Below are 13,792 nucleotides of genomic sequence, written 5' to 3'. Positions count from 1 at the left end.
CGATAGCCGGCTCTGCCCTGCCCAGGCCTAAAGCCTCGGGGCCTGGGCAGGGGCCCCCCCATCTCCCTCCAATCGCTGGCTCCGCTCCTGCCCAGGCCTAAAGCCTCTGGCCAAGGCTTTAGGCTTTGGCAGGGGCCCCCTTGGCTCCGATCGCTGGCTTGGCCCTGCCCAGGAGCCCCCTGGCTCAGGCCCTTCCTAGGCTGCTCAGGTCCCACACGGGGCCTACCTTGGAGTGACCTGGGTGCCGATGATTTTCCCTGGACCCAGGCCAGGGACCCAGGCTGCTGGGTACCTACATATGCAAATTAACTGCCATCTTTGTTGGGTTAATTTGCATAGTCGCTCTGATTGGCTGGCGGGTGTAACGGAGTGACAACAATTTGCATGTTTGTCTATTCGTAGGTAAGATAAAAAATGAATAGTTACTCATTTGAAAACCATATGAAAGATTTAGCTGCCTTTTCTCTCCTCCATCCTCATCCTCATCCCCAGGCTCAATTAATGATTAAATGAATATAGGCTTTTTCTTTAGAGAATGGATATTCCCACCATCAGTCATCCTAGAAAGTGGATAATCCCCATGTAGAAAATAAATGGAAACGATAAACTATAAAAGGAGAAGCTTCTATCTCTCTCAGGATCAGGGACCCATTTGGCCCTGGACTTTGAGGTATCGAGAGGCTTTGAGCAGGCTCAGACTGGTGGTGAACTCTGCCCAGGGTAGCAGCAACATCAAGCCTCTGTTTTGTTTTGTTTTGTCAGGAATGGCAGCAGAGACAACAGAAGCTCAGAGAGGGAAACAACCAGCATTTGAGGCCCTGGGGTAAGGAACCCTAGCCTGGAAAGACATTGTATCTGCATTCTAGCCCTAACAAAGAAGTAGGAAGCATGATTAAGATGTTGTCTTTGGACCAAGGGAAAACGTTTCTTTCCTGAAGCTGAAGTGGGACAACAGTGGACATCAATGGGGAGAACTGAGCTCATGATAGCAGAACTTTTCTGAAGGTTAAAGCAGTAAGTTAAGAAGCCCAGAGATGGCCCTGGATAGTATTTCTAAGTGGTTAGAGCATTTGCCTGTACACCAAATGTCTGGGGTTCAATTCCCAGTCACAGGTATGTACCTGGGTTGCAGGTTCTATCCCCGATCCCCGCCCACATTGATGTTTCTATGTCTCTCTCTTCCTCCTCCCCTCCCTCTCTTCCTTCTAATCTATCTAAAGTCAATGGAAATATCCTTGAGACTGACATACCTCAATGTGGGGTTGGGGGGGGGGGGGGAGGGGAGAAGAAGGCCAGAGGGGGATGCATGGGTGCTCTCTTTTAGAGCTTTATCTATAAAATAGTACAAGTAAAGTTTCAGATATAGTTGAGAGCCCTTTGAGAGAAGTGACTCCAGCAAGCAGGCTGGTAGGAGAGAATGCTGTCCTAATTTTGGTATAACCTGGAAGGATGGATACTTTCCATTATAGTCATAGACTGAGAAGCTGGAAATAGATGCATTACAGAAATAGCTTTTAAAGGGCGAAGTAAACCCTGTGTCTGTGGATTGATAGTAAGTTTACTGATAGAAGCTGAAACACGTCCTGACCTTTAGAGACCGATACTGGAGAAACCAGACTTCCCTTCTACAAAACTCCCTTGGTACTTCTGCTGGGGTTAGAATACAGGATTAGTGGGTATGAAAACATTTATGGATTTCTGTTTTTGTTGAGGTCCTGCAATTCATTTTCCTTGAACTGAAGACAAGAATAATTCTTGGAACTTTCACAAGGTTGATGTGATGCCCTGATTCCTATTTTGGTTTAATGAAACGGAATCTCATTAAGGGCCAAAGCAACTTTCATTAGTCATATGAGCTTTGCACGTTTACCAAGAACTTGCCCTCCGCTCTGGCAAAAAAGAAGGGCTGTGTGTGCCAGCTGAAACGACATCACCTGACTAGCTCTAATATAAGGTGGAGGCTGGGCTAAGTTTATGCAAGCAGTGCACGCAAGCATCATCTAAAAATATCGCTGTGAGTTATTAACTTGGATAAGATACATTTCTCAAGATTTTAAAAAATATCAAGAGTAGCTTAATATATTAAGAGGTGTTCTTTTTTTAACAGCTCCAGAAGATACATTTCTGAGAGACTATTGACTCTCATACAAATTTCTTCTGTTCTTAGAATATGTTAATCAAACTTTAGGGGTCTAATTAGCTTAGTAAATCAAGATGATAACCTGGGAGAGACTGGGACTTAAGGTTTTAAGTAAATTCTTCTATGAACCAAATCCTCCTGAATATGGTTGAAGCCTAAAGTGTCAGGCTCTCTCCTGGTTGCTACCACCATTTATGTATGACTGGGTTCAAAAATTCCACTTCAGGGACATTTTATTTCTCCACAGACATAATCATTACTCCCTCCTCAGGAATTTGGGAGCCTGCCTCAAGGAGAAGTCTTTTTCCACATGAGGAAGGAGATTCCATACAGTCTGTTCTCCCTAATCTGTTCCTATGCTATCTGACCAAAGAATGCATCTGAGGAGCCCCAACTGCCATACCTCTCTGTCCTCTTTTGACCTTTCTACTTAAACTTGAAGCAATCTCCAACAGCATGTGACTCAGGCAGCATAATGTCAGGGATCAGGGCTGAACTATTCTAGCACAGTGGATTAGCAGCCAAAGAGCGGTTCCTCTGACTCGGACTACCCAGGGTTCTCTGAGGATTTATTCTCTGGCAGCCATGCCACTCAGGCTGTAATAGCTATGTAATTCTCAGGGGTAATTCTGAATTAGAACATGGCAAAATCCATGATGGATGAGCTCATTTTCTGGGTGCAGTATTTGGGCACATTACCTCAACTAGATGGTCTTCAATGAAACCTCCAAGAAAGAGTAGGGTTTTTGTTTGTAATTCCTTCCAACTTAACTCTGTTATGGTTGTCATTCCATTGCACACCACGACCAGCAGCGCTTGATCAAGCATAGGGTTACAGGGATGGTAAACTGTTTGCTACATCATGAGGTCAGACAGTGTAATGTTACCTTTAATGAGCACTACAGGATGGGTGTGGGGTGTATATCATCCAGTGCCCCCACTGTATCTTTGAGATCAATATCACAAAAGGAAATATCTATGGGGACATTCAGAAAACTGAACATAGGCATGGATTTTTTAAAAAGATAAGTCTATTTCTACAACAGGCAAATTAGATTAGTCTTCTTCCAATTTATCAATAACAGAGAAACAGTTTTTAGGCAAATAACTTCCTATGTAATAATTCAATGATAATTAAATTGTTACAATTAGTCAAACACTAATGAACCAATTAACTTGCATAAAATTAGTCAAAGTGTGGATCCTTATGCTGACAGAAAGAAAGAGAAACAAACCTGACTTCTGGCAACCTTATACTGTTTTTCCGGTTTTTCTCAGAATAAACGTCATCAGAATTGGCTTCTTCCTTTAAAGCAATTCTCTTAATTGGGTTGCACCTAATTATAGTAGCAACATGGCCAAAGGGCAATAATTCTGCACTGATTGAAGCATCTCAAAGAAACCACTGCAAAACGTACCTGGAGTTTGGGGATGATTTGAGATTTCTTCCCCTGGTACTTCATGGAGACCGTGCTTACTTTCGTTGTTCAGGGTGTATTTTGGTTCTGTCTGTCCAGGAGCAGAGGTAAGTCAGCTATGTGCCCTTTGATTTTCCAGAATTCTCCTCTGAGATTTAGAGGGCTGTGCTCCTCCTGCTAAGACAAATTCATTTCATTAATGCTGTGGTTTTCCCTTTCAGAAGTAAATGTAGGAAAACAGTTTGAACGTTCCTCAAAAGGTTAAACATGGAATTATTGTATGACCCAGTGGTTTCACTCCTAGGTATAAAAACAAAAGAATTGCAAAGAGGTACTCAAATACGTGTACATAAATGTCCATAGCAGCAGTATTCACAATAGCCAAAAGGTGAAAACAACTCATCGATGAATGAATGGATAAATTGTGGTATCAATATATAATGGAACATTATCCTATATAATAAAAGGCTAATATGTAAATCAACTAAATGGAGGAAGGACTGGTCACTATGACGCGCACTGACCACCAGGGGAAAGATGCTCAATGCAGGAGCTTCCCCCTGGTGGTCAGTGCACCAGAAGCTGGGCTCACGACTGGCAAGCGCAGCGGCGGTGGTGGGAGCCTCTCCCACCTCTGCGGCAGCACTAAGAATGACCGACTGTGAGAGGGTACAGGCTGGGCTGAGGGACACCCCCCCCCCGAGTGCATGAATTTCGTGCACTGGGCCTCTAGTTCAATCATAAAAAAGGAATGTAATGCTAATACATAGTACAAAGTGGATGAACCTTGAACATGTGTTAAGTGAAAGAAGCCGGGTAGGTCACATATTGTATGAGTCCATTTGTATGAAATATCCAGAATAGACAAACTCATAGAGACAGAAAGCAGACTGATGGTTGCCAGAACCTGGAGGTAGTTAGGTATAGGATGTCTTTATGGGGCAAGAAAAATATTTTGGAATTTAATATGAATGGTGGTTGAACAATGTTGTGAATGTATGAAATGTCACTAAATTGTTTACTTTAAAATGGCTAAGTTTTATGTCATATGAATTTCACCTTAATAAAAATAATCTAAAAATAAATACAAAACAGCAATTTATTCAATTCTCTGCATGAAGTACTCTGCAGCAACTCAGAATATCCTTCCATCCTAAGTAACAAGATTATAAGCCATCGGTAGAGAAACAACTGTTTGTACCAGTTCCTGACAATGAGAAGCTACTTCAGCCACATGTAACATGCCAGATTCATCAAGAGAAGCCTGATAGTTCACCAAGGAGAGAAATGATATTTGGTCCTCTTATTTGCTGGCAGCTGTTTCAAACAGATTAGCCATTCATCTCTCTGAAAGCTGTAGAGCTTGAGATTAAATTTTTTTCATGCTTTTAAAAATATTATTTCCAATATAAAATTGATATACTGGTTCTTATGAAAAGAAATCTTGCAATTGGTGATCTGCAAAAGAAAAAAATGACCTACTTCTGCTCATACATTCCATTGCATTTAAATTATTAGTGCAAAGATAAAGTCAAGAATTCTCTACTTCTCAGGGTCAGGGGGTGTCAGAATTGCCATTCACCATAAAATCAAAGGGGCAACAACAATAATGAGGCTTGGGGGGGCAGTGAAAGGAAGAAAGGCAACGGTACAGGGATATAGTGTTCAAAGCATGTCACATGGTGTGGTGATCATCTGACCTCCCTTTCCAGAAGAAAAAGGAAGCAAACTTAAATGCACAGAGGAGCTTTTATGCAGCATTAATATTTTCTTGCTGCAAGAATTAAAAGAGGCTGAAGGAAGACATTAAAGGAGGCTACAAATTTCTTCAGGAGGTATTTACACTCTAGGAAGCTGATAGCTGTGAAGTGACCATTCACTTCTCTGACGCTGGGATTGCCGCAACAGATCAGATCAAGATCTTTTTTATCTTTTCTTTAGAGAAGTTAACTATGTGACTGGTATCTTTAATAGACCTCTCTACCTGAATCTAGCATAATTCCCTCATGAATACTTTATGCTGGTCCTAATCTTTGGGGATAAGACACAAAGTCATTATTTATAAAACGATCTTTCACAGTTGAAGCTGACTGCAAATAGCTCATCCCTACCCCAGATAAGTTTCCCATTCTATGGGTAAAAGAATTTTAGTTCTTAACTTGATCATTTTGTGGTATTCTCATCACTATTTTAAAACTCTTTACTAGTATTATCCTCTGAAATAATCTATATGTTTGGGCAACCTAACTTGAAAAGAAGCATAAAAGCTATCTGAATAAATTTGCAAAAAATAACAAAATCGATTTGAGTAGTTCGCATACTTGGTTCTAAGGACAGTTGCTATTGTTCTATGATCCTCGTTTGGAAGAGGCTGGGATGGGGATGAGGGAAGCCTGGGAGCAAGGAGGAGAAATGCTATGGATGTGCTGCCACATGCGTACTTTATTAGGAAATAAAAACTAGTCCTGGAGCCAAGAATTGACCCTTCAGCCAAGAATTCCTCAAATTAGATATTATGAACTTAGATATTATGTCTTACTCTTTTTCTACTTTCATATTTTACAAGGCCAAAGGCAAAGAAACAACAAATGGTTTACTTATACACAGCCAACCAGTAGTAAAACTGAAGTTAGAATTTAGAAGTACTTCAATACCAATCTAGTGCTCAGTCTACTGAACTAGGTAGAATGCCCATAATTGGAAGCCCAGTTAATATAATACATTGTAATGATATTCGCATTAGCACTCTGCAAAAAGTATCTTGTTATCTCATTCTGGTAGTAATTTGATGTTTTGATCAAATTGACATCTCCAAATTCCCTTAATTATAAGATTTCTTAAAAGGACTTATAAAGCAATAATGCAAAGCCAGACTATAAACTTCAATATCTGAATAACAAGTAATTTTCACAATACTTGCATTTATTGTTCTTATGTGTCTTTATGGCACAAAAGTTATATTGGTGATTGAAGTATGAAGTCTCTGGACACCTCTTTGGTGGGGGGAAAGATCAGCATGTAAGTCTGTCAAAATCATGTGATACACTCAGTTTTAGGATTCTAGTATAAGAATCTCAGGCCAAAGGCTAGATTTGCTTCCATACCTTTCAGTTTCAAGAAGAATTACAGTGCATCACACTTTGGAGCTAATAAAATTCTTAGCTAAGATCTGAGTCATATGGAAAAACAAATGAGCTGGAAAACAGGGAATAAACTATGATGAAATTTATTTTCAAAGGAAAAATTATAATCGCTTCATTATGAAGGGAGGATAAAAGGGAGCATCATCATCAAGAGAGCAAAAGATAAACAAGAAAAATGGAATGTGAAATTTGGACAAGAAAGAAACAAGATGGGTCTATCTCAAACTATGTTGAAATCTATTTTTTATAGGGTAAGTCCCAAGCAGTCAGCAGCAGTCCTTTGGAGTGAAAAGAACTCCAGGATAAAAGGAATCCATGGAATAGTAAGGCTCTGGCAAACACCTGCTTTCCATCACCACGGGGGAGTATAGCTCCATATTAATAAATGGGGTTATAAATCTTTATGAGCACAACTCTAGGGAGGCAGTGGTTTCTAGCTTCACCCAGGATATTTGGAGAACTCTTGGAAGGTCACTGGGTTATGCCCTTATAAAACAAGGACTTGGCCAACTGAAACACTATGGGTATGATGTACTGGTAATAAGAATGGCCAATGGGGTAGCAAGCCATGCTGAGCATAGCAGGTGGCATCATGGACGGGCTTCAACGTCAGCAGAAGTCATTCATGCAAGAGGCAATACTAAGAGTTACTCTAGGAGTTAAGACAAGGTGAGAACCAAAAGGAGGAACCAGATCATGGAGTCAAGAGCAGAACTCAAGTCCAGTGGCAACATTTGATTGGGAGCTGAAGCAGTGGTAGCCAGATATCTTAGACAAGAGCAAAGAATGCGATATTGGGGAAGTGGGGAGAATTAAAAAACAATTACCTAATATTTTGATTTTGGCTTTTTTTTTGCCTACCCAATTGTCGTTTTTTTTTTTTTTTTTTTTTTTTTTTTTTGCCTACCCAATTGTCATGGGTTGAATGATAGCCCTCTAAAAGATATGTTCATGTAGCAACTCTTGGGACTGTGAATGTGCCCTTATTTGAAAAAAGGGTCTCTGCAGATGTAATTAAGTTTAGTATATTAAGATACAGTCATCCTGCATTAGCTGGGTGGGCCCTAAGTCCAATGACAAGTATCCTTATAAGAGATAGCAGAAAAGAAAACACAGTTGAAGAGGAGGAGAAGGCCATGTGAAGACAGAGGCAAAGACTGGAGTTATGTTGCCACAAGTCAAGTAAAATATGGAGCAACCAGAAGCTGGAAAAGGCAAGGAGAATTCTCCTCGAGAGCCTTGGAGGGAGCACAGTCCTTCACGTCAGATTTCTGGCCTCCAGAACTGTGAGAGAATAAATTTCTATTGTTTTAAGCCACCAAGTTTGTGGTCATTTGTTATGGCAGCCCTAAGAACGAATACACCAATTATACTGTGATTCTTATGAAAGGGTACCCTGAAAAACACAATGACTTCTATCACCACCATCTATCTCTTCAGTCTTCCCAGCCAAACACACACACTGCAACAGCCCCAAACAAGGGCCCCTAAAGTGGAAGATGGGTGTGTCAGAGTACCGAGCAGAAATATGCCTGCGCTCAATCTATCCTTTAGATCTATATCCCTCCTCACTCCTAACTGCTGGGGGTTTTTGTTACCTACTACAGAAGTAGCAGAAATGGTATATACAGGAGAAAACAAATGTGTTATTACTTAGTAAGTGTGATTTGTTTAAAGTAAGTGAGATTTGTTTAAAGCATTAAATTTTTCAAAACATAGAGCATAAAATTAAAAAGAGTCCTTAGTGGTAAGAAGAATTAGAACTACAGTTCTAATTAACTTGGTTTTGTGATGATCTATGGGGTGATGATGGGATCTCCTAAGATCAGGTTCAAATTGTACCAAGACAGGGCCATTCTATACACTGGGACTGTTGCATGTATTTTTTATTGTTGAATGTATTAATTAAGGGAACTCTTGAGAATAAAAAGTGCCTGGTAATTTGGAACTATGCTAAAAATTTATATCATTCTTGTATATCAAACACCCAAGCCTTCAATGAATAAACTTACAATGTGAGTTCCAATACCAAAACTACTGCAGTTAATCTAAAGCTGGACTATGAAGTCCCTGTAGCCTGGGATCTTTGTTTTGCTCACTGATGTATCCTAAGCACCAAGAACAGTGCCTAGCACTAATAGGCACTCAATATTATTAAATGAATTCAAATACACTCAAAATCCATTTAAAGAAAATAAAAATATCTAGTATATAACCAAACATGTTATAGGAATCAGACATGAAAAGTATTAATGTTATTACAATTAAGTATATATGTTTCTATAATATGAATTCATTTTTAATCCTCAGTTATTGAGTGGATTTTCTATGGCCTGTTCCTGTATGCGACCCAATGAAGCTGTAAACTCTTAACAGTTAGGCCAAGACTGCTAGCAACAAGTGAGTGGAATCTCTGATTGCATTCCAAAGACAAAATAAATTATGTCTGAGTAATCTGTCATTTTATTTTATTTTATTTTGTTAATCTTCACCCGAGGATATTTTTTCCATTATTTTTTTTTTGAGAGAGAGAGTGGAAGGGAGGAGTAGAGACAGAAACATCGATGTGAGAGAGACATATTGATTGGTTGCCTCCCACATGTGCCCTGACCAGGGCCAGGGATGGAGCCTGCAACTGAGATACGTGCCCTTGACCCGAATCGAACCTTCGACCATTCAGTCCAATTTGTCATTTCAGATTATTGCCACCCCTTCTCTTTTTTGTCAGCACTGATAACTTCCTCTGCTGAGAGTATTGGGGTTAGAGGTGAAGCCAGAAATATGGGCTGGTGTTTTAATAAAATTAAAAATAATATCCAGATAAAAAACCTTACCCAGGAAAATAACAAGTCACATCCCCTTTCTCTCAAAAGCAACTGACCGTGATAGAATTAAAACAGTTATTCTTCACATTTTCTGATGGGGATCCCTTTACATGTTCATTCTAATTTTAACTAATTGATTTTGTGACTGTACTTATGACTGACTATTGCTCCATTAGTCATTGGGCATGCCCACACTCTAAAGGACTGCTAGGTTGGCCACAAGAAAGCAAAATAAGAATAAGCCTTTTTTTCTTAGAGTAGTTTAGTTGTGAATCTGGTGCTGGAGTTCCTCTCAAATGCAGCTGAGACTAACAGATGGGTGTTTATTGAGCCCCCATGTGTCTGATACTACATCAAGAATGGTACAGTGGTTAAAAGCATGAAATCTCAGGTCAAACTGCCTAGGTTCAAACCCTGGCTTTGTGTCTTATTAGCTGTGTGTCTCCAGGTGGGTTAGTTAACCTCTCTGTGCCACTTGCAATAATATTATTATTACAATGAGAAGCAGAGAAGAGGTATATGTGCCATAGAGAGAAAGAGACTAAGCTGAAGATAAAGGAATAATGTAGTATGGGGTTGACAGGGTCAGTTCATGTACACCTGCTTATCTGACCTTTACACAGTCAGCCACATATTTATTAAATGGCTTCTTTGTGTCACTTTAGTATTTGGCTAAAGTTTTTGACGGATTCAAAACTGAATCAGGCATGGCTTCTGCCCTCAAGGAATATTTAGGCTACAACGGAAAAAAATTATAACTCAGGTATTTATCTTTAAAAATGCCACCAGAGGGGTAGAGATAAATTATGAATTCAGGGAAAAGTGTGATTACTTCTAGTCAGTTGAGGTCTAGATTCAACATGACCTGTTGCAACCCCATCCCTATTTTTCCCATTGATTTTTTTTTTTAAAGAGAGAGTGGAAGGGAGGGGTAAAAACAGAGAGAAAGATCTATAATCTCTCAAATAAGACCAGTTCATTCAGAGTACTGTCCACTGTCCCCAAACTGAAGGGCAGACAACAAGTAGGAGGATACAGATTAGGACAGGGAAGAGGCCATGGGGGGGCGGGTTTCACTGTCACCCCAATAATTAGAAGATGATCTGAAATATTTTCCTCTGGTATAACAGAATCAAATGTGATTTGCTCTAACCTCATTAGAACCGTTCACTAAACACCTGAAAAAAAGAGAAAAATATCAGTCTGAAACAATTATTCAAAACTGAAATAATCACTTGGTTTTTGAAATGATTATATTATACTAACAGTGTGGGTGGCTCCCTACTCAAGACATTCCCAGCAGATGAGAGAGTCTAGTAATTAACTGAATATATTTAGAGGAAGTTAAAAGTAAAGGAATCATTTTAAAAAAATATTTTTATTGATTTCAGAGAGGGAGAGGGAGAGAGAGATAGAAACATCAATGATGGGAGAGAATCATTGATCAGCTGCCTTCTGCATGCCCCACACTGGGGATAGAGCCTGCAACCTGGGCATGTGCCCTGACCAGGAATAGGACCATGACCTACTGGTCTATAGGTCGATGTTCAACTGCTAAGCCATAACGGCTGGGCTGAATCATGTTTTTGAAAGGTGCTTATTTAGATATTCTCTTGAGCTCCCTGAGAAGGACTGTTAAAACATAGAATGCTTAATCAAATGTTCTTTCATATGTCTGAATGTATGTACCAGCCTGGGTGTTACTTAACACATATACACACGAGGTAAAAGTAGGTTTACAGTTGTGAGTACATGAAACACAGAGTTTATTCTTGTATTATTCTTGATTATTGTATTATTTTCCATATGAACTACTGTAAACATACTTCTGCCTACCCTGTATAATCATCTTCCTACTCCCAATAAACTGAGAGCATCAAAACAGCCCTCTGCAACCTCACCAACTATTGTGAGGGTCCCCTTTCCTTTACACCTGCAAAACTGGTTGTTCTCTGGAGCATTTGAGATCTTGCACTCTGGCATATGCCATCAGTTTGGCTCAAATAAACTCCACAGGTTTGGATGTTTCTTACATCAAAGAGGGTAACATACTGTTTGGGGTTTTGTTTTATTTTGGTATTCTGAATCTTTTCTATTATTTGTACCATTACTTAAAAAAAATTCCTAAAACAACAAGTGCCAGTAAGGATGTGGAGAAAAGGGACTCCTAGTACACTGCTGATGGGAATGCAGATTGGTGAAGCCACTGTGGAAAACAGTATGGAGTTTCCTCAAAATATTAAAAATAGAACTGCCATTTGACCCAGTGATCCCACTTCTGGTTTTATATCCTAAGAATCCCAAAACACCAATTAGAAAGAATATATGCACCCATATGTTCATAGCAGCATTATTTATGATAGGTAAGATCTGGAAATAGTCCAAGTGTTCACCAGTAGATGAGTGGATGAAAAAGCTGTGGTACATTTACACCATGGAACACCCTGCTGCTGTAAAAAAGAAGAATCTCTTACCCTTTGCCACAGCATGGATGGACCTGGAAATTATTATGCTAAGTAAAATAAGCCAGCCAGAGAAAGACAAATATCACATGATCTTACTTATATGTGGACTCTAATGGACAAAATAAACTGATGAACGAAATAGGTCCAGAGACATGGATACATGGAACAGACTGACAGATCTTAGAGGGGAGGGGGTTGAGAGGATGGGAAGAGTTTAACCTAAGAACATATATGTATATATGCATAGCCCATGGACACAGACAATTACATGGGGAAGGCCTGGGGTGGAGTAAGGACAGGGGTATAGGGGTCCAAAGGGAGGAAAATGGGGGACATCTGTAATACTGTCAACAATAAAAAAATGATAAGTAAAAAATAATCTCAAACTAAAAAGAAAAAAATCCAAGGTTAAAAAAATGCTGAATGGAATTGATATATATTATTCTCAATTTCTTTTTAGTCCATTCTCAAGGCAGATTCCCAAGCTAATTTTGTAGCATGTAGGGTTTTAACCAAAATGAAATAACTGCCATGGCTTACCCTATGCTATGCCAAATTTCAACTTACCCTCCTCATTATTTTTTTCCAAGATAGAAAACAATATTATAATCCCAGTGTGTCTTTTTCCATTGAAGTTATTTCTGAAAAAAATAAAAACTGAACTCTTGAATATAAAAGTCCCGAGGTCTCTAATGTACATGCTCTAGTTCTTTGAGAACTGCTGCTAGGGATAGTAATCATTTGCAGAGTATTTAAACAATCAGGAGAACAAATAAAATAATCAGAACAAAACACTAAATATTAATGCAACCTGCAGAAATGAATGCCAAGAATGGAACATCTAAATTACCTTATGGATTTTTAAGCTGAAATCCTCCTGGTCAGAAACAGTTAACAGTTCTGACCAGGCTGCCACACTTGACAATAGTCATTAACTAGAGCCTGAAATGTCAATAGCAAAGTTATATCTCACCTGACATTTCAAGTGATAGGTAATAGGGACATCTGAACAGAAAGCCCTGAAGCAAAGAGCTTTTTTTCGTTTTTGTTTTCATCAATTTTTTTGTTTTTTTCTTTATTTAAAAAAAATTATGTACAGTGTTTTAAAAAACAAAAACAAAACAGGCATCTCTCTATTTAAGAATCTACATCGACAATCACTGCTTTTATAATTCAAACACTGATTCAGATACAAGAGTCAAGGAGAATGGGCAGGACTGCATAAATGGAGTTGTCATTCAATGCCTTGATTTATTTGTTGCAATGAATCTATAAAATGTCAATGAAGGTACCCTATCTGTCTACTTCGAAAGGGTGTCATGAGGGGAGGCATCCTGGCTATTATATAAGTCAGCTCTGCACCAAAATCAGGTCAGAGGTGTTTGCTCATAGGTATTTGCTGGGCCTCAGCTAATGCCAGCTTTCTTCTAACTTAACCTGGTGCCCAGGACTCGCAAACTTGGCTGGCTTCTACTCATGTTTCCATGTGTACTCCACCATGTCAGGGTATGTAAATGACAGTTTCATGAACACAAACTGAAAATACTTTACAACTTACAATAAACCTACTCTTCATCTAATTATTCATGCAATCTCTATTAAGAACCAACCCTGGCTGCCGGCACTGTATAAGGTTTTTCAAGAATTTTCTAGAAACCGCCGATAAATTTAGTGAGACCCTCAAGGATATGAAAAAGGACCAACTAGAAATTAAGCATACACTGACTGAAATAAAAAATATTATACAGAGACCCAACAGCAGACTAGAGGATCCCAAGAATCAAGTCAAAGATTTGAAATA

General features: G+C 39.2%; 1 long non-coding RNA gene across 1 annotated transcript in view; it reads right to left on the bottom strand.

Moving 5' to 3' along the window:
• LOC102252667 overlaps positions 1–13,792 on the bottom strand; it is a 25,978-nt gene that overhangs the window by 3,050 nt on the left and 9,136 nt on the right. The window contains exon 2 of the long non-coding RNA XR_314618.2: positions 3,559–3,732. This is a non-coding gene — a long non-coding RNA (uncharacterized LOC102252667). The remainder of the gene's footprint in view (positions 1–3,558; positions 3,733–13,792) is intronic.

This window comes from Myotis brandtii, unplaced genomic scaffold (genome assembly GCF_000412655.1).
Source record: "Myotis brandtii unplaced genomic scaffold, ASM41265v1 scaffold84, whole genome shotgun sequence".
NCBI lineage: Eukaryota > Metazoa > Chordata > Mammalia > Chiroptera > Vespertilionidae > Myotis > Myotis brandtii.
The sequence above is the reverse complement of the archived record's forward strand: the minus strand, read 5'-3'. Positions and strand labels throughout refer to the sequence as shown.